This window comes from Arctopsyche grandis, chromosome 12 (genome assembly GCF_051622035.1).
Source record: "Arctopsyche grandis isolate Sample6627 chromosome 12, ASM5162203v2, whole genome shotgun sequence".
Lineage (NCBI taxonomy): Eukaryota > Metazoa > Arthropoda > Insecta > Trichoptera > Hydropsychidae > Arctopsyche > Arctopsyche grandis.
Genome location: NC_135366.1, coordinates 4,738,390 through 4,756,860, shown reverse-complemented (window position 1 = coordinate 4,756,860; position 18,471 = coordinate 4,738,390). Strand labels below are relative to the sequence as shown.

The window sequence follows — 18,471 nt, the reverse complement described above, 5'->3', positions numbered from 1 at the left end:
GATTTTTGAAATCATATTCAAATAGTGGTGACAAAGTGGGTGGGTATAGTTTTTGCGTTTTTATGTACATATATAATAGATTTTTTAAATCATATTCAAATAGTGGTGACAAAGTGGGTGGTTATAGTTTTTGCCAGTTTGATGGAGGAACGTTTCAAGAATGAAATCAAATAAACTGAAAATCTCTGATAGGAAACAATCGACTTGAAGTCACAAATATCCAAGTCTGACTAGCAGCACTACAGATTATAATCAGAATGAATTCTTTTCAATCGAAGTCAGCTCAAGGGATCTCGGAGACCTCTCGGTACTTGACATTTACGTAACCACTAGGCTATGATGCTGGATTACTTAGTTTTTATGCTCTTCGGGGTACCATTCGAGTAATTTTATTATTTAACCTTTATTCATTTTTCTAAATAAAAGACTTACCTGTTTCTATTTTAATATCTACTCGCTCCACTGTGCCAGTTATTCTCCGTTGTCATATTGTTCATATTTATACTTCATTTCAAGTTTCTCATTGTTATACCGTGTTTTCAACTTGACGCAAATATTTTGATATTCAATACAAAGTTTCACAACTATTGTACGCTAGCGTTCTGACTCCATATTTAGGCATACGTGGCACTATTCAGTTTCTGTGTGTAGAAGCTTTTAGGTGATTCAGTTTTATAGTAATGCTCTATCTCCTTTCCTCTTATTTTCTTGTCAGAATTTCGTTTTATAGCCTTTATTTTCGTCAATTTGGTGATCTGTCAACCGTGAAAACCAATTTTATCCACCAAAAAAGACTTTTTCTCGATCAATCAGAAAATGAAGGACGCACTCTCTATATATGTATGTACATGTAAATATATCTTTATACAAATTTGCTTCATCATCCACAGTCATTCACCATACACTGCTGATTGAAAGCTTCTCCAACACGTTTCCACTCGTCTCTGTTTTGCGCAACTCTCATCCATCTCACCCCATACATTTTCCTAATGTTGTCTACCTATCTTCCCTGCGGTCTTCTTTTTACCTTTTTACATTCTCTCGGGTACCATTCTAGCACTTATTTTGTCCACCTTTCGTCCATTCTTCTAGACACGTGGCCCGCCCGTTGCCATTTCAATTCCATCACTCTATCTACTATATCCACTGCTCTTGTCCTACTTCTCACCCACCAATTCCGTTTCCTGTCTTTCCTCGCTATGCCAAGTGTACAGCGTTCCATACTTCTTTGAGTACATTGGACTTTGTGTAGCATCCACACCTTCATTGGTCTTAAATTTGATGTATCCCACAACATTTATTTAATCTGCAATCTTCTCAAATACTATAGAGCATATTAGGTAGAATGGAATCATTTCTGTGTTGAATATGAATATATTGACTTTTACTTACTACTACTTACACTACAGCGAAATATTGTAATAAAATAATAATAAAAAATTAAAATAAGGACTAGTCTACATATATTATATATACATATGTATGTACATACATACATATATGACACACTACGATTGCCTCCGAACAGTTTCAAATCATCTTATTTATATACAGGAGTGGAGTGCGGGGGGGTTTACGCCACATTGAACGTGTTGTTCTGAAACCGACGACCCATTTCTTTATCATCACGCCCGATTTGTTCCGACGCGGAGGTAGTAAACGACCCCAAACCCAACCCTATTATCCTCATTTGAAGATTTTTCTCGCAACAGCGGCATTAATAATAATAAAGACCTCTGGAGGCTGGTTGAATTTTTCCTCGGGTCAATGCCTATGACTTTATCGCATAACAAATAATATCATATAATATTTCATATGAAATAAGGTTAGAGGGGCCCTGAGGCCTCTTTGAGTCGTTAGGGGAACGATGCTGGTCAGAACGTTGGGAGTTCTTGGAATATTTTGTGCTCGGGTTGCATCCTCTCCATCCCCCCGGAAATAACTTAATTTCGGTTGAACCTCACTAATTTGATTATTCTAGTGACCCAAATAAATTGTAAAATTACTGCGAAATTGCAATTACTGAATAAAACCGTATTTCTTTTCTTAAGTAATTATATTACTTGATGTTCAAGATGTTGCTATATGTATGTATATACTCGGGTAAAAGTGAGAACGCTCGACAGGAAAAGCGGGGCTAGATGTTGGTTGCCATTATGCCGGTGCCAGACATGAGTTCAAAGAAGTGATCACTTCTTTGAAGACTTTGCTCACACATTTGGTCACATATTGTTGTATCTGCCAGATATGTGTTCAAAGATCTGATCAACTAGGCTCGCGCAGTGTGGCAGGCACACAAACATTTGGACTTTTATCCCTTTGATGTGCGCTAAAAAACCGACACGGAACGGCAAAGCGCACTTAAGTGATCAAATATGTGACAATAGTATCAAATGTCCGTGCCACACACGTGAACACTTATTTGATCACATCTTTGAACACATGTCTGGCGCCGGCATAATGGCCGCTTTTCCTGTCGAGCGTTCTCACTTTTACCTATACTCGTACATACAAACATATAAAAAAAATATGTATATATATATATATATATATATATATATATATATATATATATATATATATATATATATATATATATATATATATTGTTTTTAATAATATCAGAAATACCTAGCAATCATACCCAATACGCCTTCCTGGTCAATTTACAAAAAATATATATGTATGTATGTATGTATGTAGGATCTGGTTGTCAGAAGACATTGGCGGTACAGCGAAATGAGACTCGTTGGGTGGTTTGAAACATTATTTATTACGATGAACACAACGAACTAAGCGTCACATTACATGCTACCAACCTTATCATTCACTCTACACAAGTGTGCCAACGTAATCATTCATACATGCATTCTTCTTAGTTATGAAACTAAATCCCACATATATGTATGTATATTAAAAAAAGTGCAAAAAACTAAGAACCTGTCAAACGATGTTTCCTAACAGAACTGTATGACGCAGTGAAAAAATCGAGATGCCCAGTCAGCACGTTTAGCATTTGGATGGCATTTTAAAGTGGTGAGTCGAGAAACATAGTAGTTCTGAATTCTGTAGTGAAATTCTCTCAGCCCCAAAGCTTTATGTTAACGAGAACCTCTGAAATGCGATACTCATCCCTAAGGATTTTTATAAGCTTTTTATTACTTTCACTTGGTTAGTTAAGTGAAATTCCTAACCGGCCAAAATTCACGAGCTGATTTTGAACCACTTCCACTCTTCCGATTGCTTTGATGTTTTACTGACATACGGAAGTTAGCTCACATTAAAGTCCCCGACATGAAACTAAACGAATTTAATCGTTGATGAAATAAATAAAAAATACATCATCTGTCAGATCGATGTGATGACAGCTGGCTATCGAGATGCGCCTTCTCGCCACTCCTACTTAACAGGTTACATACATAGTGGTACAGTTGTAATAGTCACCTTTTTCACACTACATATGTCATCATAAACCAGCGGCGTGGACTCTTTAGTGGTTAGTATATCATGCTTGTAATGGATTCAATTCCCATTAGAGTCCTGCTGCTGGCCAGACCTGGGTATGTGACTCAAGTTCGATCGTTTCTTATCAGAGTTTGCCAATTATTCAGATTTTCAATGTAACGGTTCATGTAAAATTGGTATCTCCTTTCCTATCTCTCTTGCTAATCTCAAGTTATCCAGCGTCTAGAGATTCGCCAATTTGATTATAAAATACTGCAAAAACTTCTCCATAGATGTCTCTATAGATTTTTGTATGAATTCGCATCGTATAGAATGCTTATATGTATATTGTATTGATTGATTGACTGCAGTTCTATGAAATAAAATAAAATAAAAAACTTTCCGAATTGAGCTACTACGAAGTTGAGAAACTACGAGAGGTTAAATAGTTGAAACAAATTTGAAATCTTGAAAAAAAAATCAAAAAGGACACAAATCGGTTGACAGAATATTGGCCGAACGGACACTTGGCCACAAATCACTGTGTTAATATGCGTGCATTGTGTGCTCATGTTTGTCGCTGACTATCTCGCGTGCCCTTGTTCTTCCGTGCGCTAATAGTATGTATGTCCATGTTCGTTGTTGAGCACCTTGCGTGTCCGTGTTGATCTGCGCGCGTCTAATTCAGACGAAGCTTATGTAAGGACTTAACACCTATTTAAAGTTAAGTCCTTACATTACCTAAAAAACAAGGACTTAACACCTTGTTTTTCGTGCGTCGTTATTTAATAACGTATTTAAAAACACCTATTTAATAACGACATTATATAAACCCAAAGCTTGTACATGCTTTCTAACTCACGATTAGTTAAACCTTTTTTGGGAATTGTGAGAATTTTATCTCTTGTACGTGACGATAGTCCCTTGACGACGGGATAAAATTTGCAAGTATGATTATTAAGTCAATGTACATATCTACAATAGTGTTTTGCGAGACCAGACCACCTTGAAACATGCCATCTATAGTCTTCAAAGCTTTTCCGTCGTTAATTTTAGATAATGCGCCCCATTTCCGGATAAGTACGTGTGCGTGTCGAACAATAGTCGTAATTAGACCCAAATTTGTTCCTTTCGGTTTGTCAGTCCCTCGCAAAATGGCCAGATTAATTCCAAAGCAGGTTGTTTGAACTGTAATCGACTCTGTTTGCTCCTTCGAGTTAATTTTCCAAAACGCTCGTGCCATCGCCTTATCTCGCCCGTTCCAGTAAACGGATAACTTTTTAAAAGTGTAATTATCTATACGTTGCCTTGGGAAAAGTTTCGCACGCTTTGCCCCCCCCCCCCGGAAAAGCTCTACGTCGAAGCTTTTCAAAAATGAATTTCGATCATATTTCGAGATTGCAAACAGATGAAAAGCAAAGGGGTTCGAAATTGAAGAAGCTGTTGAAGTGTGCGGCTCAATGCGATATCTCATCATCTGTCGTCTCTCAAATATTATAATATATACGTATAGGAAAGTTGAACGCAATATCGATGAAGGTATTTTTCGTGTGGGTTTTATCCGATATATATATGACTTTGAATTTTTTATTTTTATTTAAAAATAATCTCAATATTTAGATCTATAAGAGCGGTAGATTTTAATCTGGAAATTAAATGTGATTCTTAAGTAAAAATGAAACATTCTCGGAGGGAGAATTTCTCCCCTAGTTTTTCCGTGCCTGCTTTATATCTTATCGCGATTTATATTTCACACTATAAACGCCTGAAATTTACTGTTATTATTATTATTTATGTATTTTCAAGATAGACTGTATTAAATTATGTCTGGAATATAATTATAAACCGACCTAATATTATTTATATTTACAATTGAATCCATCGCTCATATATTACATAATAATAATTTAATATTGCAATATGTTGTTTTATTTTTCTTAATTTAATTTATGTTTATCTATGTATTACATATATATTACATCTATTTTATTTCATCGAATATTGGCTTTGACTTTGATAAGAAACGATCGACCTGGATCACAAACCAAGGTCTGGCCAGCAACGGGCCTCTAGTGGAACTCGAACCCGTGACCTCTCTGCTCGAAAGCTTAATATGCTAACCACTAGTCCACGGCGCTGGTTAATATATACATCATATATGCCATGACAGGAATTACCCCAAGGCAACACATGGATAGATTATTTTTGTACATTAATTCTAATAAATTTTCAAATATACATATGTAAAATATGGACATAATAAAATACAATAGACGTATATATCGACCATCAACATTTTTTTTTGGTTTACAGCAAATTTGTGAGAAATACATTATTTAGGTAGCATTTATAAGATTAAACGACTTCGACATGCTATTAACTTAAATTTGCGAGAATTTGAAAATTCGCGGTTCAAAGCTCAATATACATATGTACCTTGAGACGATCTCACATGTTTCATTTCATTATAATATAATACATATGTATATGTATATAAGCATATCAGAGTAGTTTTTTCACGTTTGTATTGTATATACAATAAAATTATATTATGAAAATGCCACAAATAAGTATTATACATATGTATACTAATATATTATATGCTTCGCTCGGTATTGGTATAAAACACTTAAACATGGCTAATCTAATATCCATGTTTTATTTGAATGGAAAAAAAATTATAATATTTAACGACAACCAATCAGAAATGAATTACACACACACACACACACACACACACAGCGAATGGTGTTTTTATATATAAGGGAACCGGAATTGAAAAAGGAGTCCGGATCTGGAACTGAAAAAGGAATCGGGATCCGGAAATGAAATAGGCTTTTGGAACCGGAACTACGTAAAATGGAAATCGGAACCAGTTATTTATTATTATTCTATACTGTTTATGTACATATGTGTTTATTATATACATATGTATGTATATATTATTTATATGGATGATTGGGATTGCACTATTCTCTCTATCGTTTGTAATAAAAATGTTATTATTATTATTATTGGAACTGAAATCGGAACTAGGAATCGAAACTGAAATCGAAATCGGAAATCGGAAACCAAATCGAAATCGAAATCGAAATCTGAATCGAAATCGATATCGATATCGTCTTCATAGAATATTAGATTTTTTCGATAACGTCACGGATTCTACCACCCAAGCCGTACATTAAACATTTCAAAGTCTCTTTCGAAAATATATATTAGATGACTAAAAGTACTTTCGCCTCATTTATTCAAAGTAAATTTATTCAAGCTAGTAAATGTATTATACGAATTGACGATTGTCATTAGTGAGAACAATAAACTCGTTGACACGATCTAGTTTATAGTCCGTTCGAAGAAAGGTTGAGAGCCACTCGCTTATTCATTATTGTACCCATTGGTCGAGTGGCATTCCCATCCCCAGCATCTCTCCCTGTCGTAGTAGTAATACCTGCGGCCTCGTAAAGCCCTCACAAAAAGGCTGTACGTGTTTGCACTAGCCTCCCCAGCTTAACCCGTTTACTTCAGGGGGATGAAAACGGGGGATGGGTTGGGGGAGGCGGGTTGGCAAAGCGACTCTCGCTCCAGCCCATCTTCAGACATAAATTTGCATAAAAAAGCAAAGCTTTCCCTCTAGGAAAACCCGGAAAATGCGCACGCACGTGACGACGCATTTTCCACCGGTGAATTAGAGTGGGAAATTCCAAGTGATTTATTACGGTCAGGTAAAGTCGCGTGACTTTGACGTATTGGTCCTGCCGCGAATCCGGAAACGCGAAACATGATTCATCTTGTGAGACGTAAGGTCGTATCGGTTGACCTTTTGTATAGTGACCGCTCTCGCCATTGTCCACTCTTGTGCGGAAATCTGTCAAGTCTTACCTTCGTCACTGGAATAGTTCTCGTGTAAGTTTGTGTAGTGACATCAATACAAAAGGCTTAAAGGTATTGTATCGCTTTCATTTATTTAATATACTCCGCATTACAAGTTGAGGAAAGCTAAGTTCAAGTAGACTCGCTAGAACTACACGCATTGCGTGTGTGCTCACTTGTTGACAATGTCAGTCTATAGCCAGCTATATATATATATATATATATATATACAGCAGCAGTCACATAAAACGGAACGCTTAAGCGAAACATGTTTTTGCGTGAAATTTCGGTAATCTTATATAAAACCAAAACCGAAAGTCATATAAATGATAGGTTGTACCATAGTGCATTCGTGTAACACCAAACGTGGAAAAAAAAAGGTGATAAAGATGAGTTGGGGAGAAATTTAATGGAGGGCAGATTTTACGACCGTGCGTTGACTTCACGGTTAAATGAAATTTGAAATGAAAATAGCACTATACATATACATTTTTAATTTTATTACAGTCACATATTATTATTTACAACTTATAAAAAAGAAATTAATATTTTGTAGCGGCTCCTTTCGATTTTATAACTTCTTTTATTCGGTTTGCCATAGAATCTACTAAAGTTTTTAAATTTTCGATTGGGAGGTCTTCGTACCATATCTTTTCTATTATTTCTTTCAACGATTTAAGAGTAGTAACATTGTTCTTCCTTATCCTGTACTTGATACACATCCATAAATTTTCGATTGGATTTAAATCGGGACTATTGCCAGGCCATGGTAGTGTCTTTACACCCATTTCTTGTAAATAGTCCCGAACCTAAAAAAAAGTTAAAAAAAAAATTCAGTTTTTTGATTGAAATTTTATAATTTATATTCAATGCTATCAAATAAAATGAATACTCACCAATTTAGCTCGATGACAAGGGGCAGAGTCATCCTGAAAAATTATATCATCGGAATATGAAAGGTGGTTTTCCATCGATGGGACAAAGCTTTCTTCTAAAATTTTTTTATATTTTTTTCCATCGATGGCACCTTGTAGAAACTCCAATTGTCCAATGTTATGATACGAAAAGCATCCCCAGACCATTTGACTTGGAGGATCCTTAACAGTTTTAAGGGTACAATTTTCACTATACCTTTCTCCAACTTTCCTTCGGACATACGGAAAACCATCAGGACTATAGAGGTTAAACTTTGATTCGTCGGAAAGTATCACTCGTTGCCAATCTGATGGACTCCAATTTTCATGTGCTTTCGCCCATTCCAATCGATTGTTTTTCATTCTCTTGGTTAGTAGTGGTTTTTTTGCAGCTTTCCAACCGTACAGTCCAGCTTCTCTGAGTCGCCTTCTTACTGTTGAGTCGCTGATTTCCATGGAAAATTGTGAAGATACATCTGTTCTTATTTCTACAGCAGTTTTGAATCGCTGCTGTAAAGATAATCTGGTTATTACACGGTCTTGCCTCTCAGATGTGCATCTTTTCAGTCCGGTCCCCTTCTTACGATCAAAACTTCCAGATTCTCTTTTTTTTTCCAGTATTCTCGAAACAGTCGATATAGAACATCCCATTTTCTTGGAAATTGACCGAAAGGAAAATCCTGAACTCGCCAATGTCGCGATTTTTACACTCTTCTGCAATGATAACTGAGCTCGTTTTTTCATGTTGACGTGTTAAAATTCGAATTTGATGCTTTCTCCTCGAAAACCCACACTAAACTGAACTCAAATCTTAGAAAACAATCATATTTAGAATATTTGGTCGTTAAAAACCCTACACATAAAGGGATAATCCTTCAATGGCCTCGAAGTCGTAAAATTCACAAGCGTTCCGTTTTATGTGACTGCTGGTGTATATATATATATATATATATATATATATATATATATATATATATATATATATATATAATATATATATATATATATATATATATATATATATATATATATATATATATATATATATATATATATATATATATATATATATATATATATATATATATATATATATATAAATATGTATATATATATATATATATATATATATATATATATATATATATATATATATATATATATATATATATATATATATATAATATATATATATATATATATATATATATATATAATATATATATATATATATATATATATATATATATATATATATATATATATATATATATATATATATATATATATATATAATATATATATATATATATATATATATATATATATATATATATATATATATATATATATATATATATATATATATATATATATATTTATATATATATATATATATATATATATATATATATATATATATATATATATATATATATATATATATATATATATATATATATATATATATATATATATATAAAAAAATTTATTCAGAGTATATTCTGTAGTGCTGCTGATCAGACTCCAGACTTTGTTACTCCAAGTCGATCGTTTCCAATCAGAGTTTGCCAATTTATCTGATTTTATTGTTGAAACGGTTCCTCATAAAATTGGCAAAACCATCCTACCTACTATGTCACCACTATTTGAATATAATTTAAAAAAATATAATCTATAAATTTATATATGTATGTACAAGTTTAATACCAGAGTTATCGCTCAAGGGAAACCCGTAATAGCATTCCAGGGCTTGAACCCGGGAACCTCTCGGTGGTTAGCATTAACGCAACCGCCGAATTATACTGCTGGGTATAATTTGGTTTTGTGCCAAATGTAGATATTCACTTGTTACCGTTATTTATTAGATTTGATTTGCTTTAATACTGGCCCAGATTAATATCAGTCAAACACATGGACTCACGTGTGGTTTACTTTATTAAGTTGCGCCTCCTACCACTTACGTAACGTCGATTATAAATATGGATATGGATATAATCATCGATTATAAATATGGTATAATCTGTTTCACTTCGCTAATCGTTAAGGTAATACTCCTACATTCTTCCGATCGGTTTGAAACTTTGCCATCTTGCGCAAATTCACTGATAGAAATTTAAATCGATTCTGGGAGTTCGATGGATAAAAATATTCGCAATAAAAACTACTGAAGACGTTGACGTTTGGTAGTTAGTAGCCTTATATGTTTGACTTTCCGCCAACTTATTGTAAATAAAAGTGCATATTGTAAAGGAAAAGTTAAACCTTATAAACCTTTAAACCTCACTTAAGTATTCTTGTCACTGTCACTTGTCAAAGTTAACCAGCGTTGACAATTTCAGTCTATATCAGTCAAACCGATGTATCCACGCGGTTTCTACTCACTCAAGTCGTGCTTCCTACTACTGACAAGCCGTTGATTATATATGAACTAATATATGGATGCATTAGTTGTATGGACACAAAAATATGTGTATTTATACATATTATAGCGTGCACGTAAAGAGGGTTTTCCAAGATCGGAGTGAAAGACGCAGCGAGTGGTGGTTGTGGTAGTTTATTATTGTTCCGTCAACGAGCCAGCTCCGAATGAAGCACGGAACAAATCCACCGAATTTTAATTATTTTTATTTTACAAAATCAATTAATCAAGCACACTCGTCTAACAGATTGCTCCAAAGCGACGAGTGTGCTAAAAATATTAAGAAGTACAAAAGGAAAAAATATAAGTTAAATAAACAAATTATATATACAAATATACAAATTAAACAAGGAAAGGATAACTAAATAAAACATGAAACCATAATAAAATCATAATTAAAAACACTAACTCAACCTTTCTAAATGGTCGCGACCTCCATAACTTAGGAAGTGGTGCAGATAATGAAGAGAGACTTGACAAATGTCAATGGCACCATCCAGTGAATTTAAGAAACGGAGGCCGCGAGGAATGGGAGACTAACTAAATGCCACAGTTCTAGCCAAAGTAGTGTGAAAAAGGGGACGATGGCGGGTCCATATCACACTCTCTGGAGCATGAAGGCCCAACTCAGCCAGGATAGACGGACAGGAGATACAGCCTCTAAATATGGATAACAAGAACTTGATGAGGGCAACACTCCTCCTGTGGTCAAGAGAAGAGAAGAGCCGACCATACCCATGACGAATTTTGAAGGAAATAAGTATGGGTAAATCCCATATTGGTCTTTATAAAGCAGTCGGAGAAATCGTCTTTGGACAAGTTCAAGCTTCACAGATAGAGACTTAGTGTAAGGATTACAGATCATAGAGGCGTATTCCAAGATACTCCTAACTAGAGCATTGTACAGCAATCTCAAAACAGCGGGATTATGGTAGTGTCGAGAATTACGAAAGACAAACCCAAGCATTCGTGAGGCAGAGGAACACACAGAGTCGATATGAACAGAGAAATTTAGGTCACTCTGGAATGCAACCCCAAGATCAACAGTTGAATCGATCCAGTTCAATAAAAAGTTACCAACAAGATATGGAAAGGTACGATCGGGGGTGGATCTGGATCTGGAGTAACACATAACCTTGCACTTGGAGACATTAAGAGGCACTAATACATCTACAAAGCGTGTATGTACTCTCAAGCATAGACAGTTCATTGGTAGATGGGTTGCGAAACCTTATTGGTTGTTGTGAAATGCAGCTCGTTCATTGGTCGAGGCTTTTTTGGCGCGATTAGGTGATTAGTGATGGTAAACCAGTGGCACACGAGCACCAATTACCGATGTAATTACTCTACGTTAAAATATTATACATATGTAGTTCTAGAATTTCCGATGAAAAGGTAGAATTCGAAAAGAAATGAGAATGGGGTGAACCCTCAAGTAATGTAGTAACCTAGCCTCTCGAGGTTTCGTGGCAATTTCTTTAAAAGAAAAGTTCTCCGGTCACGAAAGTTTTGTGTTGAGAAATATACTTATACGTCGATACGGAAGGCTAACTCAGATGAAAACGAAACCGCTGCATGAGTTCTATCACTTTGTGAAAAAAAAAAATTGTAAAATATTCATAAAGAATATTTCCAAAGCTGTCGGTAGGAGCTTTCGCGTCGGAAATAAAAGTTGAATTTCTTATGAATAATATAATATCAAGTGGTGTGTAAAAAAAGTGCACGCTTTCCAAACGATACGACGTGTTGAAGCAAAAATAGCAGGGAGAATTTATTACGCATCGTATAAAATGCGTATAAAGTAGCTCAGGCTGTGGATGTACATATATATGTATGTATCTATACTACAAACATATCTATTACAGCTTATTTTAATTATAAGATATCGTTTTTGCTCTAAAATTTCTATTTGAAATGCATTATTTTTGAATCAATGATGTAACTTTCTCAGTACATACATACATATCTATGCTATAGTTGAAGTGTATCTTCCAGTTTTAACATATTTTACCTAGTTGGAATATATTACATCTAACCTAGTACCAGCTACCGTCATATTTCAAGTGAATTTTCAGTTGTAATATATTTTGAGTAGTTAGAATATGTTCCGTATAGCCTACGTAAGTTGATTCATATGGCGAATTATATTCCAATTAGTCAAATTTTATTACAACTGAGAATACATCTTTACTATAAGTTGGGACCAGGTTAAATGGAGAGAATAGGTTTTCGTGAAAACGTCACATCGACTAGTAAATTGTGTTGGAAAGTCTCATTTTTGAATTGAAAACATTCTTACAGCTATCTTAATACGATACTCATTACCATAAATCATAATACCTAGCAAATATTAACGCAGTATTGAATTCTAAAGCATTGGTAAAACATTAACACTGTCAAAGATATTATATGTCAATGTCACTTGTAGAGTTATAATTTACTAGTTGATTTGTATTCGAATATGAATGATCTAAAACGTCTGTTGGAATATATTACATACAACTGAAAATACACTGCGACTGCAACACATACACATTACTTTTCGTAGGCCAATATTTTTGCATTCTTTGTTATGCTATTTCTGTCATCTTTTTTTATTTGTAATTTAATAGCAATTTAATATGTATTGAAATAAAGTTCTGAAACGTGAAACTTTTCTGCAGCTCTTATGGTTTTTCAATGGTGGAAAATTTCATAAAAATAATATAATGCAGATGGGAATTCTTTCTATTTGAATATCAGAAAAATTTATTCTAATAGGGTGGAGAAGAAGGAAGCAAGTTGGATTTTGAATTTGCGCATATTTTACTAAAAAATAGAATTCTTTAGGAATTTTTAGGGCGCAAAATGGAATATGAAAAGCGTACGAGAGGGAGGAATTGAATGAAGGGTAGGTATTTTCTACACACATAAAGCGTTGTGGCTTTTTTCCACTATGTATTGAGCTTTCACGAATGTTTTTCAAACGTTTAGAATCGCCATATTTTATTATTAGTTTTTTCCTTGTGTATTTCTCAGATTCGGCCACAATAACTTTACCCTATATTTTTTTTATTTATTTCATAAACGTCAATATTAGCCGCTATGAAATTTGACGGCTTATATAATATTTACAACTCACGTTATTTTATTCCAACTCACTTTATCGCATTAATATTCGATATATCTCAACGATTATGTGTCAAATCACATTATTTCACTAATTATCAACATTGACGGCCATTTTGTGAGGAGAAATTGCACGAAGAGGGTAAAATATTGGCCATAATAAATCAAATTATGTTTTTATATGAAATAATAAGTATTTGTTCGATTGATTTTGACGATGACGCATGTGCAAAATTTAGTAAAAATTTCAAAATTGCTTTTGTTATGACTTCGATTGTGATTTTCAGTTCAGCTGTCGGAATATGAAAATAATATTAACATATTTTATTATTATATGAGGCTGCGAATGACATCTTCAAAACGAATGCTCATTTTCTAATCTCATTGTGATATAGAAAATGAAATTTCATATTTATCGAGTCTGACTGTCAGTCCAACAACAGTTGCCCATCAAATTCTATACGTCCATACATACATATATATTTTATGAAATTCATTTATCTACATATATATGCATGTATATATATACGTGTGTCTGTCAATTTGACTGTTCCACGATCGACTGATCGACGATCTATGAGTCTTTAAACATTTTTTAGACAGCAAATAAATTGCCACAAGTACATGCATGTACAGTCACGAAAATGGAAAGTGGAACAAGGAGATTATGCGTAAAATTTCAGCTTTAAATGTTTAAAACCAACACACAAAGTCATTAAAATAGTAGATAATATCATAGTGCACTATTTAAAAAAGAGAAGTGTTAAAAATATATTGCAGAAAGGGGGCGAGAAAAGTTTTATGGCTGATTGGCTTTAACGACGGTGTGTCGATGTCGCGCAAGAATGATATTTGGGATTAAAATAACAGTTTACATGTACATTTTTCATTTTATTTCGATCATATAAACTATTAACAAATTAATAAAAAATAAATTAATATTTGGTTGCGGCTCCTTTTGCTTTTATCACAGCTTTTATTCTACTAGGCATGGAATCTATCAAAACTCTCAGAATTTCAATCGAGAATTCATCGTATCACACTTTTTCTATTATTTCCTTTAATGAGTGTACAGACGTGATGTTATATTTATTAATTCGGCACTTAATGGCCATCCAGAGGCTTTCTATCGGGTTCAAATCGGGACTATTTCCTGACCATGTTAGTGTGGAAACTCCCAATTTCTGCAAATAATCCCGTACCTGCAGAAAATTCATGAAAATACTTCAGTTTTTTGCTCGAAATCTTATTAATGACATTCAACAGCATTAAAAAATAATGATAATTACCGTTTTAGCTCTATGACAAAGCGCGGAGTCATCTTGAAAAATAACATCATCAAAATGTGAAAGGTGGTTTTCCATCGATGGAATGAAACTTTCTTCCAAAATTTTTTTATACTTTATTCCGTTGACAAATCCTTGGACAAACTTCATGCGACCAATTCCAGAATAAGAAAAGTATCCCCAGACCATTTGACTTGGAGGATGCTTCACTATTTTCTGGGTGCAATTTTGTTTGTATCTTTCTCCAACTTTGCGTCGAACATATTGATATCCATCAGAGCTGAACAGGTTAAATTTGGATTCATCCGAAAAAATGACTCGTCACCAATTCGATGACATCCAATTTTTATGCCTTTTTGCCCATTCTAATCGAGTCAGCATCATTTTTATCGTTAAAAGTGGTTTTTTCGCAGGTCTCCGAGCGTAAAGTCCTGCTTCTCGAAGTCGATTTTTTATAATTTGGGCACATATTTTGATCGAAAATTCACTGGAGAGGTCTCTTCTTATCTCTACAGCAGTTTTAAATCGCTGCTGTAAAGATAAACGATGAAATTGAGAGTTTTGATAGATTCCATGCCTAGTAGAATAAAAGCTGTGATAAAAGCAAAAGGAGCCACAACCAAATATTAATTTCTTTTTTATTAATTTGTAAATAGTTTATATGATCGAAATAAAATGAAAAATGTACATGTAAACTGTTATTTTAACCCCAAATATCATTCTTGCGCGACATCGACACACCGTCGTTAAAGCCAATCAGCCATAAAACTTGTCTCGCCCCCTTTCTGTTATATAATTTTAACATTTCTCTTCTTTAAATAGTGCACTACGATATCATCTACTATTTTAACGACTTTGTGTGTTGGTTTTAAACATTTAAAGCTGAAATTTTACGCATAATCTCCTTGTTCCACTTTCCATTTTCGTGACTGTATATTCATGTTCCAGCTACTTTACTAAAGCATGCGAGCTACTATCAAAAGCGAGTAGACTCATTTTGACTCTACAAAAATGACTCTTTTGTACAATATCGTATGTGGCCTATATTTTCTGGCCAAAAAGTCAAACTTATTCATTACCTTTTGGCCAAAATACGCTGGCCATATGTGAGCTTGGCACCAACGCAGAGTGGTATTTGGCCTGAAAACCTGGCCAAAAATATTTTTACCAGAAAATAGCTTTCTGTAATATTACTATTGTAAACAATCTTAAAATTGTTGATAATTTTTCGAAATTCCTCAAGTTGCACAGGAGGGCATTTTGTAACAGTTACTAGTTTTTTTCTTCTCAATCTTTGAATTTTTGAATAAAAAACTTTTCTTATTATATCATGTAGATGCTTTCGGGTCATAGACATGACAGAATCCTCAGATATTGAAATATAAATAAAAAATGAAAATAAGTAAAAAATTACGCTTAATTATTTTTTTAGTGTGCAAATTCGGGCAAACTTTGTTTACTAGAATAAAAGTAAAGATCCCAAAGTTTCATATCACATAAATTTGATTCGACTAAAATAATCGCAATACGTTTAAAAACATCAATTTGTACAAAAAAGTAAAGAAAACCCAAGTGAAAATAGTAGGGTTTATTGACAGGTAGAAACATGTAAAATAAAATATTAAAAGGAATGAAACTAAGTTTAATCTAGTGTATATACCTTGTTATTCAATGTCTTTACCAAGTTTTTCTACCAAAAACACTTTAATCAAATTTAACAAAATGCCGAGAACAAAAACAAGCGTATCACAAAAATGACAGAATTTGACTGCGACTACATTTGGCCAATGAGCTTAACCCAGATAAGGCAGTGTAAAGTCAATTTATCTACCTGATTTGGGACCCCAACATAAACTCAAATTGGGAAAATTTGAAATTTTGATTTTTGGCTAGCTTTTGAGGCCAAATATCATTCTGTGCAACGTCCCATATATGTAGCCATGCTCGAATGCTTTACATAGGGCGAAAACACACAGCGATGCACGTGGCACGTGATTTTTAGAAATATGCGAAAAAATGGATCGTGCCTTGCCCATATTCCTGGAACGCCCAGCATGCCTCACCTCAAAATGACCCCCTGGAGTGTTTTCGCTAAAATTGTATCCTTGTGATCGAGTGATCGACAACGGTGTATCCCATATTTGAAGAAATGTGTGAGATCTTGTCGAGGTTCCACGTGCCACGTTCCGTGCTGTGTGTTTTCGCCCTTTGCGAGTGCCTGGCTGTGTATTCGCAGCTTAAAAAAACAGGTTTATGTTAAATAAACCCCACCTATCGCCGCAGTAAACTAAATATTGAATGTTCGATATTGAATAGACACAGTTATAATACAGGTGCTAGATGGCGCTAGTGTTCCATAAAAGTCGATATAATGAAATGGAGCCAGAGGCGCGTTCGCCAATTCGTCGACCAAATAGTTTAATGGACATGTCTGGCGGGCGTAATGAGGGGTTATCTCGCCCGAGGGTGGGAGACAGCCACCCCTTCCACCCAGATGGTGCTGGAGGGGTCCATAGGGAGAGAGACACCCCCTCCCTAACAACCACCCCCGACCCCCCAATCTCTTACGCACGTAGCATTTAATCTGATGGCCGGTTGCCATAGTGCTTCCCCCCATCTCGTGTGTGCATGACTTCCACGGGAAATATTGCACGTATTTTTTCCCGAGATTATGCCGCATATACACACCCGACGTCTCACTATTTTATTTTGTACGTGAGTGTGTGTGTGTGTGTGTTGGGTGTTTTATTTTCGCGTTTATCACGCGAACTCTGCTTGCATATTTATTCGAAGGTATTTTTAGATTATTACGGAAAAAAGCTTTTATGTGTACCACAACCTAGTATTTGTGCATATAAAATGCAAATATAGTACCTACCCAGTAAGAATGTTTGTGATATCATTATTTATCGTTCAATTTGAGATTACTTTTGGAGTTTCAAATGTTTTAGCGAATTTTATAGGCATCTACGTACTCTATTCTCAATGTTATCTATCGATCTTGCATTGCCCCTATTCAAGTTTCAAACCTACCCCCACCTAATTTTGATTGGAACGAATACTTTTAATATTGTGTTAAATATATGTATATCGTGCATAAAATATAATGAAGTTCTTTTTTAGAAACGTTAGTGAATTTTGTTGAAAAAGCAACTTTGTACTAACAAATCTGTTTGGTGAAGCCCACGAGAAGGTGGATTTAAATCAACGATTTTTAACTGTCGTTCTCGGACTAAACATTTTCTGTTGGTTACCGAATGAAAACAGCCGTGCTTAATGCATTTTCAGAAATGCGTACGTGCACGCATAAACACTACCATTGACTTTAATCGTTAGCGATATTTTGAGAGAACAAAAAAATTAATAGTACCAAGTTGCTGAAATTTCTGCTATATATAAGTTCTAGGCCAGTAAATGCAAATATAGC

At 34.3% G+C, this 18,471-nt stretch overlaps 1 protein-coding gene across 1 annotated transcript in view; it reads left to right on the top strand.

The window, feature by feature from the left end:
- Positions 1-18,471, top strand: part of LOC143920411 (uncharacterized) — a 31,773-nt gene that overhangs the window by 1,734 nt on the left and 11,568 nt on the right. The window lies entirely within an intron of this gene.